This window comes from Eptesicus fuscus, chromosome 3 (genome assembly GCF_027574615.1).
Source record: "Eptesicus fuscus isolate TK198812 chromosome 3, DD_ASM_mEF_20220401, whole genome shotgun sequence".
In the NCBI taxonomy this organism is placed as follows: Eukaryota; Metazoa; Chordata; class Mammalia; order Chiroptera; family Vespertilionidae; genus Eptesicus; species Eptesicus fuscus.
The window spans coordinates 62,676,730-62,690,637 of record NC_072475.1 but is presented as its reverse complement, the minus strand read 5'-3'; positions in this window follow the sequence as shown (position 1 = coordinate 62,690,637).

Genomic DNA, 13,908 nt, shown 5'->3' with positions numbered 1-13,908 from the left:
CCAAACTAAATAAAGCCAAGGTACTGCAAGCCATGGGTTTAAAAGGAATAGGAAAAAGCAAATTAAAGTTTGCTGAAAATGGCAAGATTCAGCTGCTGGTGACACTTATTACTGTCCATGTGTCCAGTGATACTGTGGAGTGGTGGGGAATCTATTAAGAATTACTTGATAGCATCCTTTTACAATGTCATTTCCAATCGGACTTTAATTTACATTTGATAAATTATGCAATGTTTTATAAAGTAAGTGAAATCTTTTAGTATTCTAAAGTGCAACACTATATTTTTTGGCAGCTTAAGAGTTTTAAACATAGAATTTCACATGCCCAGATTCAGTAATAAGCTTTCCAAAAGGTGAGACCTGTGGAAATGAGTTATTCCATCTCCTTGTCAATTTTTTAAAAGCAATTTCCACGTTAAGTCCTGTTCCCATACAAACCATAATGGGGACGTCTGATGTGCCTACAGTAAATGCTTAAAGTAAGTTAACATTTAATCAGGAATGTTTGTTTTAATCCTCATAGAGATATTGAAGGTAAACATTTTGATGGCAATTGAAATGGACTCTCTCTATTTGTAAGAGATGTGTACCTTCAGCCCGGGAAAGGGGAAGGGGTCCCTTGTAAATACCTCATTAAAGCACACTGAGACTCAGTAGATGGTGCCTTTCCAAACAAGATCAACACAGGCTCTCTGGATTTTTACAAGCCTGATGTGGGCCACTCTAGCATGAACAGTGGAATTTAATTATGTGGCAGCTGACTGCTTCCAAGAAGCATGGGACTTACTGTTTTGATGCATTGAAGCTATTGTGTTGAATAAATTAGGCCAGTCAGGATTCTTTACATAATTGGTCCTGCAAAACACCAGGAGCTAAGTGGACGCTGGCCCTGACAGTCTGGAGCAGTCTTCTAGTGCATGTAGACCGGGGATCACAGCCTTGTTTCCATGAGATTTCAGTGTATTTCCAATGATCTCAAGACATGCAAGGAAAGTCTCAATTCACAGTATTTTTTGATTCCCTTAAAATGTACTATATGCTTTTTTTTTATAAAATGATACAAAATATGAAATAATAAAGGAATACATATTTTAACACTTTGCTCTGGATTGCATAGATGCTTCCTTAGATACTGAGAATGGGGGTTATGAGGGTTATGAATTACATGTAAAAATTATATTCCATCCCATTGCATTTGATGTGGACTGAGAATAAGAGAGAGGGAGACATGTGACTTTTGTATGTGCCATGATAAGTGCAGGTCAGTAGAAACATCTTTCCCTTTTTAATGGTTGAAAGAGACTTCATAAATGAGATGAGGAGGGATTTGTAAATGACTATATTTAAAAGAAACCATTAAGTCGTTACGAAAAATAAGAGAGCAGTTTTTAACCCATGGCAGAGGTTAGTCATGATAAGGGATGTCATGATAAAAGATAGCTAAGGGAACAGAAGAGAAAAATATAAAGATTTAGTCATGGGCTAGAGACAAAAATAACTTTTTTTTTCAAGGCATCTTTGCAAGGGCTCATAGACCTTTGCTGAGGCTTGTATTTCAGTGGGCCATTGAAGTGTTATGGTTGGACGATTTCCATAAGGCCAACGGGACAGAACCCATTCAGAACAAACCAATGGGCGAAGGGGACTCAGACCTGGCTTCCTCCTTCACCTCACATGTGTTAAGGGATCATTGAACCATAAGGCCTGACTTCCCTCTTGTCATAATAGTCTTTGCATGGTGTTCAAAGACAGAGCTAGTGTTTAAGGAGTAGTATCAACACAGACAACATGAAAATAATTTAAAAGGTGGTAGGAGAGGAGCAGCTAAGCCAATCTGATGTTAGATCATCTTCTAATCTATGCTCTTCTCTCCTTTTAAACTTTTCAGCCACTCAGCTTTGTCCCCAGACTTTTACTACAACTCAAAACACAGCTCATGGTAGGGACGGGAACTCTTCCCTAAGACTCCTTCATCCCCCTCCTCTGCCATAGCATGTGGTCTGAATACCATCATAAAAGAGAAGTCACATTTAATGAGAAAGGGGGAAGAAGACAGAGAGGAAGCAGGGATCTCTGTGGTACAAAAACAAAAAAGGATATTCCTTTGCCTAATAAATATTTATTGCAAGCGCCTGCCAATTACCTCTTAAAGATTTGCATGTGCATTCCATGCCTTTTGTCTTTTTCATGTCACAGTCTATTCAAGCCTTGAAGAGGGCATGTGTCAGGTAAATGTTGATTTACATGCAAATTATATTTGCCTTTAAGTGAAAAAAAACACACACAGAAATTTATTATTTTCCTCATTAATTCCTACTTTTTAAAAAGTTTAAATATTCAATGTCAGCTGAATAGAAAAGAGTTCATTGGGCTTTTGTTTGGCAAGCTTGTCCCTCCTCGTGCCTTTTATAAATCTGTGTTGATTGAACTTAACAAGAACAACTCCTCCTTCGGCTTATTTTTCATCATCTCCTTTCTGTTTACAGTTGGACCCTGGAAGAGTCAATGAATCCAAACTTATGTGTTTGGTTTGTACATATCTTAGGAGGGTTCCACTACATGCTCCCAAGAGAATACCTCTCCAAGGCCTGGTCTGGGACAGGATCACCCAAAAAAAGAACGAGTGGGAGGGAGGAAGAGTCGAATGACAAAGCTGATGGCTTGAAAGCCCAAGGGTTAAAAAACTAGTTTCTTTCCAGTTTTCCTTCCACAGGAAAATTTTAAAGTGTCTACTCTAGTGTGAGAAATCCCATAACCTAGACCGGAGTTAGAAATGTTAGCCTAGATTTTGTAAGAAATTATTGAATCAACAAAATATCTTGTCTTTATTTAAGATTTTCAACACAAGGGGGAAAACACCACTCATCAGAGGTCAATGTGAACTTAAAATTTTCAGAAGGTTCTGGACTGTGATTTTTTTTTTTAATCCTCACCTGAAGATATTTCTTTCCATTGATTTCTAGGGAGAGTGGAAGGGAGGGAGGAAGGGAGAGAGAGAACAACAACAACAACAAAAAAAAACACCAAAAAATGGATGTGAGAGAGATACATTGATTGGTTGCCTCCTACCGGAGCTGTGGAACCTGCAACTGAGGTATGTGCCTTGACCGGAATCAAACCCTCAACCCTTCAGTCCATGGGCCAATGCTCTAAACACTGAGCAAAACTGGCCAGGGCTAGTTTGTGATTTTTAACCCTTGCTCCCTCCCCTTCCATATCCTTCACCTTCATACAGGTCCTTTCAGAAAGTTTTCTTAGTCCTACAGGTAAGAACTAGGCAATTTGTTGATAAACTATTGGTTTGAAAAAATAAGGAATCCTTTCTGGGTAGAGAGCAAAGGGAAGAAGTCTATATAAGAGAAACTGAAATATGCCCAGAGCTTAGGGACAAAAGAGTAATTACCAGGGGACAGTTAACACAACGCAAATAAGGGGTTGCTGTGAATAATTATAACAACACTGGGGTCAGCTAGAAGGTAACTTGATAGTATTTTGGACTTGAGAAGAATTGTGGAGTTGCCTGTTTTTATTTAATAGCTGAGCTTTACAGCTGCAAAAAAAAAAGTGCTGAGAAATGCCAAAATCTCATCATTTGATGGATTTATCATAAAGCTAATAAAACTTAAGTTTTCAAGTTTCTCCCCATGCACAGACCCTGGTGAGTGCTGGGGGCGGGGTGTGGTATTTTCAAGTGAGTGAAGAGGGGAAGGGAGGCAGTGTAGTCAATGGGAGGTATTTCACCATGATTTTATGGGAAAGAATGCCTATAGAGATTATAGAAATAAAAGACATGGATTCCCAAGCCTTATATACTTGTGGTTATTTGATATCAAATTCAAGAGAAATATTACATATCATAAATATTTTTACAATTTTTTTTTATTATTAAGAGCTTTCAATGATTTTTAAACTTTCAGGAATCACAAAATCTGAATTTACCTTCATGTTTTATAAGGGGTGATCACTCTTATGTATTAAGGCTGATTTAAAATTGTTAATTGCTTCAAATAGTTTAGGTTTATCCATTTCTGTTTTAAATTATTAATTGATTGATTTTAGAAGGAGAGATGAAGGGGGACAGAGAGAGAGAGAGTGAGAGAGAGAGAGAGAGAGAGAGAGAGAGAAAGAAACATGGATTTGTTGTTCCACTTATTTATGCATTCATCGGTTGCCTTTTGTATGTGCCCTGACCAGAGAGAGAGAGAGAGAGAGAGAGAGAGAGAGAGAGAGAGAGAGAGAGAAAGAAACATGGATTTGTTGTTCCACTTATTTATGCATTCATCGGTTGCCTTTTGTATGTGCCCTGACCAGAGATCGAACCCACAACCTTGGTGTATCTGGACGATGCTTTAACTAACAGAGCTACCCAGCAAGGGCCTAAGTTTATCCATTTCAAAGAAAGAAGTATAGTTGTGAAGGTACATAAACACCTGGTTACAGAGATAACAACAAAAATGTTTATAATGTGGTCATGATGCCTTACCACCACATGGTGGCAGTATCCCTAAAATACAGAATGTAAATGGTTTCACTTGCTTCAAGTATTAAAACAATGTTTACATTTTGTTTGTCAGTTTATTTTGTTCATTAGGGGACACCTGAAATAATCTCAACATTAAAAAATTTTAATAAAAATAAATGAAATAGAAAACAATGTTTACAAAAGGGGGGCCTGCACATATAACACAGTAATAACTTGTGTTTTACTTGTTGATACTATTATAGGATTTTATTAAATTAATTATTAATTTGATAGAATAGAAACCTGTTTTGTTTTTGATTTTACTTTTTCATGAAGTAATGGTCAATTTGCATATTTCTCTTTTATTAGTGTAGATAGGTACCTGTTTGTCACCATTTTTATTTTTTATGCCTGTGTTTCTTCTTCCCTTCCAATTTCTTTTTACAGCAGTCTCTTTAGCATTTCTTGCATTGCTGGTTTGGTGGTAATAAAATCCTGTATTCCTGTTTTGTCTGTGAGGCTTCTGATTTCACCCTAAACTTTGATTGGTAACCTTACTGGGTAAGTATTCTTGAATTCAGACCCTTGCTTTGCATGACTTTGTATATTTCATTCCATTCCCTTCTGGCCTGAAGTGTTTCTGTTGAGAAATCAGTTGATAGTCTGATGGTAGATCCCTTGTAGGTAACTTTCTCCCTCTTTCTGGCAGCCATTAAGATTCTTCCTTTGTCGTTGGTATTTGCCAATTTAATGATAATGTGTCTTGGTGTCGGTATTTTTGTGTTCATCTTGTTTGGGACACTGTACGCTTCTTGGACTTGTGTGAGTTTTTTCTTCTTCAAAATATCAGGAAACTTTTCTGTCATTATTTCTTCAAACAGGTTTTCTATTCCTTCCTTACATTCCTCTCCTTCTGGGACCCCTATTATGTGGATGTTGTTTCATCTGTCTCTGAGGTAGAACCAGCCTCTCTAAGAGAGATTTCAGCAGTAGTAGAGGCTGCCTGGCCAGGAAAGCCTGGTCCACCAGTCCCCAACAGTCTTGTGGAATATAGCTGTCACTCACTCACAAATACAGACACTCCCTGGATATCCACACACTATCATTTCTCTCTCTTACTCACATATTATCTTGCAGCCTGCCATCCTGTCAGCCGCCATCTTGGATCCCCTGGATGGGCCACTTTAAAAATATATATATATATATATATTTGTTGTAGATTTGAGAGATTTGTTGTTCCACTAATTTGTGATTCATTGGTTGATTCTTGTATGTGCCCTAATGGGGGAATCAAACCCACAACCTTGGCATATTGGGATGATGCCTTAACCAAATGAGCTATTCAGCAGGGCTTTGGATGATCCACATTTGAATAAAGTTATTATTTAATGTCTCAGGTGCTTAACATGACTCAATACATTTACTGGGATCACTGTACTTGGGTGACAAGTAAGAAAACAGACTGACAGAGGTCAGGTAACTTACTAAAATTATTTATCTCTTAAGTGTGCAAGCAAGGATTTGAACCCACATTTGCTTTTAGAGATGAGAGCTGGGGCTTTCACCACTATAGCATACCACTTCTCATTATGAAAATAATATTGTTCAAAAAATATGTCCCCAGAGGTTAAAAGAGATTATGTAATAACTACAATGGAAAGCAACAGCTTAGTTTGGTCATGAGTAAAATATTCCTAAGTGTACTAAACTGTATGTGTAAACAATTATATTTGGGATCTCCCAGCATCTATCATTTAAGTGAAAAAATGTGTTAGCTAACGAATTTTTAATGTTGATTAGCATAATGGAATGTTCCTCTAAATACTAGCACTTATGTTATTTGAAAAAACACTGAACAATTTGGGGGAATTTTTGTAGTTTTTTAAATGTTTTGAATAATGCATAGCTTTTTCTCATAATAAGCAAATGTTCAAATCAACCTCAAAGAAATCTTTACCTGGAAAGCTCAAGGTAATTAAACATTTTTCTCTGCCTGCTGCCAGCACCCTCTTCTGCAGTAAATAGTCAACAGCTGGAATGGTAACAGCGAACTCTCAGTGCAGCTACTGAGAGCCCCATATTTTACAACTCAGAGACTGTCAAAAACTTTTTAACAAAGAAGGTATTATTAAAATCTTACTTTTTTGTTTAAGTGCATACCCAAAAACTCTTATTTTAAAGGAATACACTCTTTGCACTAGTAATTAAGGTCACAGTACTGTAAAATACAAATTAAGATAATTTATAAAGTGAATGGTTTTGCAATGTCACAATCCCATCAAAACAATAAAGATGTATCTGGAGTATGATTCAATCTAAAAATGAATTATTTGTAAAACCTTATCTTCCCTGATTTCTCAGATGACAGAAAGAAAGCATGCCAACATTATCTATGGGAATGTTCAACAAAATACTATAAAAATGCATGATACAGAGAATATATTAGTCCTGACACAGTAGAACATACTTGAATATATATTTTTAAACATGTTGACAAAATGCCACCTCCCCAGAAAGACATTTTAAATAATTCAGATTAACTCTAAAACATGTTTGCTGAGTCTTTTGTTTAATTCAAATTTCCCTCTTGCTCCCAACTGATGTTTGTTTTTGTTCAAAAAATGTTTAGAAGAAATACTGCAGGCAACTCTCTTAGTAAAATTTGAAGACAAGTGGAAAGAACTGGGCCAAACACAGGGTCATATTAAAGTAGTATTTGGGTATGCAGAGGATAAGAGAAACAGAGAAATGTGAAAGGAACTTGAGGCAGTGAGAAAGTGCGGCACAGTGAGTGAGTTTAGAGAGAAAGGGTAGAAAGACCAAACACTTAAAAAGGTAGACACAAAGAAGGGAAGAGAGAACAGGAGAGAGGTGTTCATGTTCCAGAGAAAAGAAATGAGCAAGGGGAGAATGATGTGCAAATCTAGGTCCTTAAAACAGTCATGTAAAAGAGTAGTAATTGACCTTCATGGTGTAGCTCTGTGGAAAGAAGATGGACATTGAGTCACACTGAGCCCTTATTAGTTGTGCAACCTTGGCCATTGCTCTCAGAAAAGTTGCTTCAAAAGTTGCATTAATCTATAAGGCATTCATATGTCTTTCAGTGATCATTTTGGCTTCACTTTACAGTTGAAACACTGTCTTTCAGAGAGGTTTAAGGGTTTAGATTGGAAACTTACTCATTTTGTTTGTTTTGTCCTAGCCTACAGTAGGCTCCCACTAAATGATTGCTATCATTATTATCCTGCAATTTACTCCAGGGTTTGATGGGGGCCCTTCTCTTCTCACCATTCAGAAGTCACCTTGTCATTGTCTGGTGAGAATGAAGGCAAGTGTTGCTGTGAAAAATCTATTATTTTGTTAGAGCATAAATAATTTAATTTGTAAAATTCAAAGTGGCCCATAATTATCACAACTATTATATTCTTCAAGAGGCCTGGTACACAAATTTGTGCATGGGTGGGTCCCTCGGCCTGGCCTGCCATAGAGGCCAATTGGGGCCATGGGAGGTTGAATGGGGGGAGGGACCACGGGAGGTTGGTTGGCTGTGGGGGAGGGGCCACAGGAGGTTGGCTGTGGGAGTGCACTGACCACCAGGGGGCAACCTCTGCATTGAGCACTTGACCCCTGGTGGTCAGTGCTCATCATAGTGACCAGTTGACCAGTCATTCAGTCATTTGGTCGTTTGGTCATTTGATTGCTTAGGCTTTTATATATATATATATAGATAGATAGATAGATAGATAGATAGATAGATATATAGATATATATATATAGATATATATATATAGATATTCCAAACGTATATTAATATGGTCTTTGAGAGATATAGTCTAACTATCAGATAAGATAAACAGAAATACGAGGTGTACTGGTTAATAATGGTGGATTTTATAATCAAAGAAAACACGATAATTCCAAGAGAACATCAAAAGTGCTTTATTCAAAGTAATGTCCATCGCTAGCTACACTTTTCTCCCATCTTTCAGGTAATTTGTGGATACCATCCCGATAGAACTTTTCTTGTTTTGAGGCAAACCATTCAGAGACCCAATTTTCCACTTCTTTGTATGTTTTGAAGTGCTGATCAGAAAGTGTGCGTGCCATCAATCAGAACAATAGGTAATCTGAAGGAGCACCATTTGGTGAATACAGTGGGTGGGTTAACACTTCTCAGGCAAAATCATCTAACATGACTTTAACTGGTTTTGAAGTGCGTTATCACGAAGCAAAATTACTTTTCCATGTCTTCTGGCACATTCTGGTCATTTCATGATCAAAGCGTGGTTTAAATTGATTATTTGTTGTCGGTAGAGATCAGTATTAATGGTTTCACCTGGTTTTAGAAGCTCATAATACAGCACACCTTCCTGATTCTGCCAAATGCAGAGCATTGTCTTCTTTCCGAGGCAATTTGGCCTTGCAATCGATATTGATGGCTGACCTGGATCAATCCATGATTCTGTGTGTTTGGGATTCTCAAAATAAATCCACTTTTCATCGCCAGTCACAATTCGATGCAAAAAAGACTTTCTTTCGTGCCATTGAAGCAACATTTTACTGATGACATTTTGGTTTTCCATTTGTCTTTCATTCAGTTGATGTGGCTATTTTCCTTCCTTTAAGATCTTGCCCATTGCTTGTAAACGACTGGAAATTGTTTGCTGAGCAACGTTTAATCTTTCTGCAAGTTGTTTTTGAGTTTGACACAAATCTTCATCCAATAATGCTTGTAATTGTTGGTCTTCAAACTTTTTCAGTTGACCTAGACATTCTTTGTTTTTCACATCGAAATCATCACTTTTAAAGCATTTAAAGCAGCGTTCACAAGTATCTTGAGATGGAGCATGTTCACCGTAAGCTTCCTGAAGTATTCAGCAGCACTTTTCTTCAAAATAAAGTAATGAATTAAAACATCCCGCAAATGGTCTTTTTTTTGGCATGAAATTCAACATTTTTAAGCGTAAAAATATCTATGATGTTAACACCTTCAGCAAATTTGACATATGAAGTTTTGAAGCTTGCTGTCAATACAACAAAATAGCATACATATCAAATCATGTATATATCAACATATGTGTAAGTTCATCTATTGAAAAAAATCCGCATTATTAACTGGTACACCTAGTAGATATGATTGTGGGTCTTGAATAGCCCTGTACAGTAGAAATGTAATGGGAACTAACCTAGTGACATAAAAATTTCTAGTAGCAACATTTTTTAATAAGAAAAAAATAAACAGGTGATATTAATTTGATAATCTGTCTTGGTTAAGCAAATATATCCAAAATACTGTTGTAACATATAATTAATATTTAAAAAATGCCTGAGAAATTCTACTTTTTAAAAATATTTGTGTACTAAGTCTTCAAATTCTGGTGTGCATTTTAGAATTACAGCACACCTTAGCTTGGGCTTGTCCCATTTTGATGGTTCAATACCCACATGTGTCAGTGTAGATACAGAAAAACCTAAGCAGAGAAACAATATAAGAAACCAGTGTAGACACTAAGCTCTTACCCCCATTTCCATTCCCCCAAGTAAGCCAACTAGAGAAGCAAACCCTCTGAACTTAAAAACCTCCCCTTTATGCAGACTGGCGCAGCCACTGTGGAGAACAGTATGGAGTTTCCTCAAAAAACTAAAAACGGAACTCCCAGTTGACCCAGTGATCCCACTTCTGGGAATATATCCCAAGAAACTAGAAACACCATTAGAAAGGATATACGTGCCCCTATGTTCATAGTGGCACAATTTATCATAATAAAAATTAGAAACAGTCTAAGTGCCCATCAGCAGATGAGTGGATTAAAAAACTGTGGTACATCTACATAATGGAGTACTACGATGCTGTAAAAATGAAGGCGTTCTTACCATTTGCAACAGCATGGATGGTACTGGAGAGCATTATGTTAAGTGAAATAAGCCAGTCAGAGAAAGATAAATATCACATGATCTCACTCATTTATGGAAAATAAACTGATGAACAAAAACAGATCCACAGACAGAGAAGCATCTTTCAGACTGGCAAACCTCAGAGGGAAGGTAGGGGAGGGTGAGGGTAAGGGGGAGAGATCAACCAAAAGACTTGTATGCATGCATATAAGCCTAACCAATGGACACAGACAATGGGGATGGGGTGGTGAGGGCATGAGTAGGGGGGGGTTGGGGGGCAGTGGGGAGATAAGGACACATATGTTAATACCTTAATCCAGTGATGGGCAACTTTTTGAGCTTGGTGTGTCAAACTTCTCCAAAAAACTGAGCATAACTCGGGTAGTGTGTCGCTTTGAGGAAAAAACATTATTTCTCAAATGTTTCATCCTCAGGAGCAGCAACTGTTTCACCCTCGGCATGCGGCTGCCTCAGCGGCCGCGTGTCATCAGAAATGGCTACATGTGTCAGTGCTGACACGCGTGTCATAGGTTCACCATCACTGCCTTACTCAATAAAATAAAATTTTAAAAAAACACAACCTCTCCTTCATCAAATATTTACTTCAGCCTGGAGCAGTGTGGAGCATTATGTGGCTCTGCTTTCCTGAGAAGAAATCAAAGTCACAAAACACAAACTTCCTTCTACCTCTTCTCCTCAAAATGTGTCTGTAACCATATGCTCCTCACAACTTCTGAATAGCCAAGGGTGTTACCAATTTTCTCCTTCCTCACTTCTGTTTCAAAGGAAAAGTGTTTTATTTTATTCTAAGAGTTAAAGCCCCAACTACTCCCATTCCCCTGCTTTTTTCATTGCCTCCTTCCATCAAACACTGTCTTATGTGACTTCTGCAATGTGAGGTACACTGCATTTCCTTAGACCCCCTTTCTTAAACAAACAAGCGCTGTACACACAGACCATCCCAAGCAGATAGATTCACAGCAAAAGTAAGAGGAAGGTACAGAGATTTCCTATATGCCTCCTGCCCCCACATAGGCACAGCTATCCACATCGACATCCCACACCAGAGTGGTGCATTTGTTACAATTGATGATCTTTCGTGGACATGTCATTATCCACCAAAGTCTATCATTTAAATGGGCTTCCCTCTGGATGTTTTACATCGTATGCAGTTTGATAAACTTATAATAGTAAGAAACCACCATAAAAGAATAGTTCCACTGTCCTTACAATCCTCTATGCTCTACCTATTCATCTCCCCCATCCACTTTTGCCTGTGGCAACCACTGATGCTTTTAAATGTCTCCGTAGCTTTGCCTTTTCCAGAATGCAATGTAGTTGGAAACATACAGTATCTATGTAGCCTTTTCAGGTTGGCTTCCTCCACTTTGTAATATGCATCTATATTTCCTCCATGTCTTTCCATGGCTTGATAGCTCATTTCTTTTTATACTGAATAATATATCATTGTCCAGGTGTACCACAATTTATTTATCTACTTACCCATTGAAGAAGATCTTGGTTGCTTCCAAGTGTAAAAGAAATAATGTAAACGGAGCCACTTTAAAATGGACCTGGAGCTGCCAACTGCCTTGCACATCTTATGCCTCAAATCGTTGGAATGTTAAAATAGGGCAATATAACCTTCAGACTGGGCCCAAAGAAACAGTGCCCCAAAGAAAGCAAATATTTTGACTACCAAACTGACGGCTCTTAGACTGAAAATTAAAAACATTCTTTAGAATTAGTATCATTATGTTAGCTCATTTGCAACAAATAGAAATGCCTTTCTCCTATTGATGTTACTGTTTCTCTTCCCTTTCTCAGAAATGCCCCTTGTCTTTGTCTCTTAATTGGAACATTATTTGGGTTTCTGCCTAAATCAGTGCTTCTTAAATAGCTATTCTTTTTTTTTTTTTTTTATCTCAACTACATGTTTGCTGGCTCTCACTTTGGCTTTTTATTTCTAGGTTAACACACATTTGGGCAACTATTAATAAAGCTGCTATAAATATTGGTGTGCACGTTTTTATGTGGACACATTTTTAACTCATTTGAGTAAATACCAAGGAGCAAATTATTGAATTGTATTGTAATTGTTTTCTAAGAAATTGCCAAACTGTCTCCCCAAATGGCTGTACCATTTTGCATTCCCACCAGCCATGAATGAGAGTTCCTGTGGCTCCTCATCCTTGCCAGCATTTTGAGTTATCCTTCCTCCCTCCCTCTCTCCCTCCCTCCCTCCCTCCCTCCCTCCCTCCCTTCCTTCCTTCCTTCCTCCCTCCCTCCCTCCCTCCCTCCCTCTCTCCCTTCCTTCCTTTCTTTGCCATTCTAATAACTTTGTAGTGGTATCTCATCTAATCTGAAATTCCCCAATTACATACAATATTTAGCATCATTTTATATTATGTGGCTTATTTGTCAACTGTATATCTTCTTTGGTGAAGTGTATGTTCAGATCATTTGCTCATTTTGTAGTCAGGTTGTTTGTTTCCTTATTGTTAAGTTTTAAGAGTTCTTTGTTTACTTTGGATAACAGCCCTTTATCAGATTCAGGCATATCTCACTGTATTGTGCTTTGCTTTATTGCACTTTAAAAAAAAATGTTTTTACAAATTGAAGGCAAGTTCCTCCACCAGTAAAAAAATTACAGCTCACTTTGTTGCAATATGCACTTTGTTATGGTGGGCTTGAGCAGTAGGCACAATATCTCTGAAGGCTGTCTGTATGTGTTTTGTAAGATTTTCTCTCAGTCTATGCCCTCACTGTTTCTTAGTTCTTAAATAACTGCTCCATTTATTTGACTGAAACTGCTTTTTCCAACATCAGTAGCAACAATTTCATACACTAATAGATTGGTGATGGTTGCACTCTGTGAATATACTAAAACAGAACAAGAAAAACCACTGAGTCATGCAGATTAAGTGGATATATTGTATGTATGATGTATGATATTAAATCATATCACAATAAAACTAATACATACATGTACAAATGTATGCATATACACAAACATAGCACAGAAAAAGGAGGGGTGTGGGGGAGAGGGAGAGAAATAATCGTAAACATAAAAACAAATGTATTTCTTCATTTATGACACGGCTGCTGCTTCATCCCACACATGTTTGAATCACATTCCTTCACAGGATTTACTTAGGCCTTGTTCCTAATGGAAACTCCACACAGATTCAAGGCTAGCATTACTAGTATTTGGTTTATTTATTAAGCACATACAGAGTGCAACAATGTGTGTAGCATTCTGCATACTATTATCTTAATTCCCTTTTAATAGATGGGAAAACTGAGGCACAGGGAAACCAAAAAACATGCCCAGAGCCACACAGGTAGGAAAGTGCCTAAAACAGAATTTAAACTCAAGCAATATGGCCCCATAACCTAGGCCTTCAACCAGCAGGTCACACCATTTCTTTGGTGGGGGAATAAGTGAATACACACTTAGTGTAATTCCATGAATACTAGGAAAGCTCAGTTTTCTTGAATTTGTCTTCTTGTCATCTATTTGCTGATGCCTAAAATCCCAGGTCAGAGCC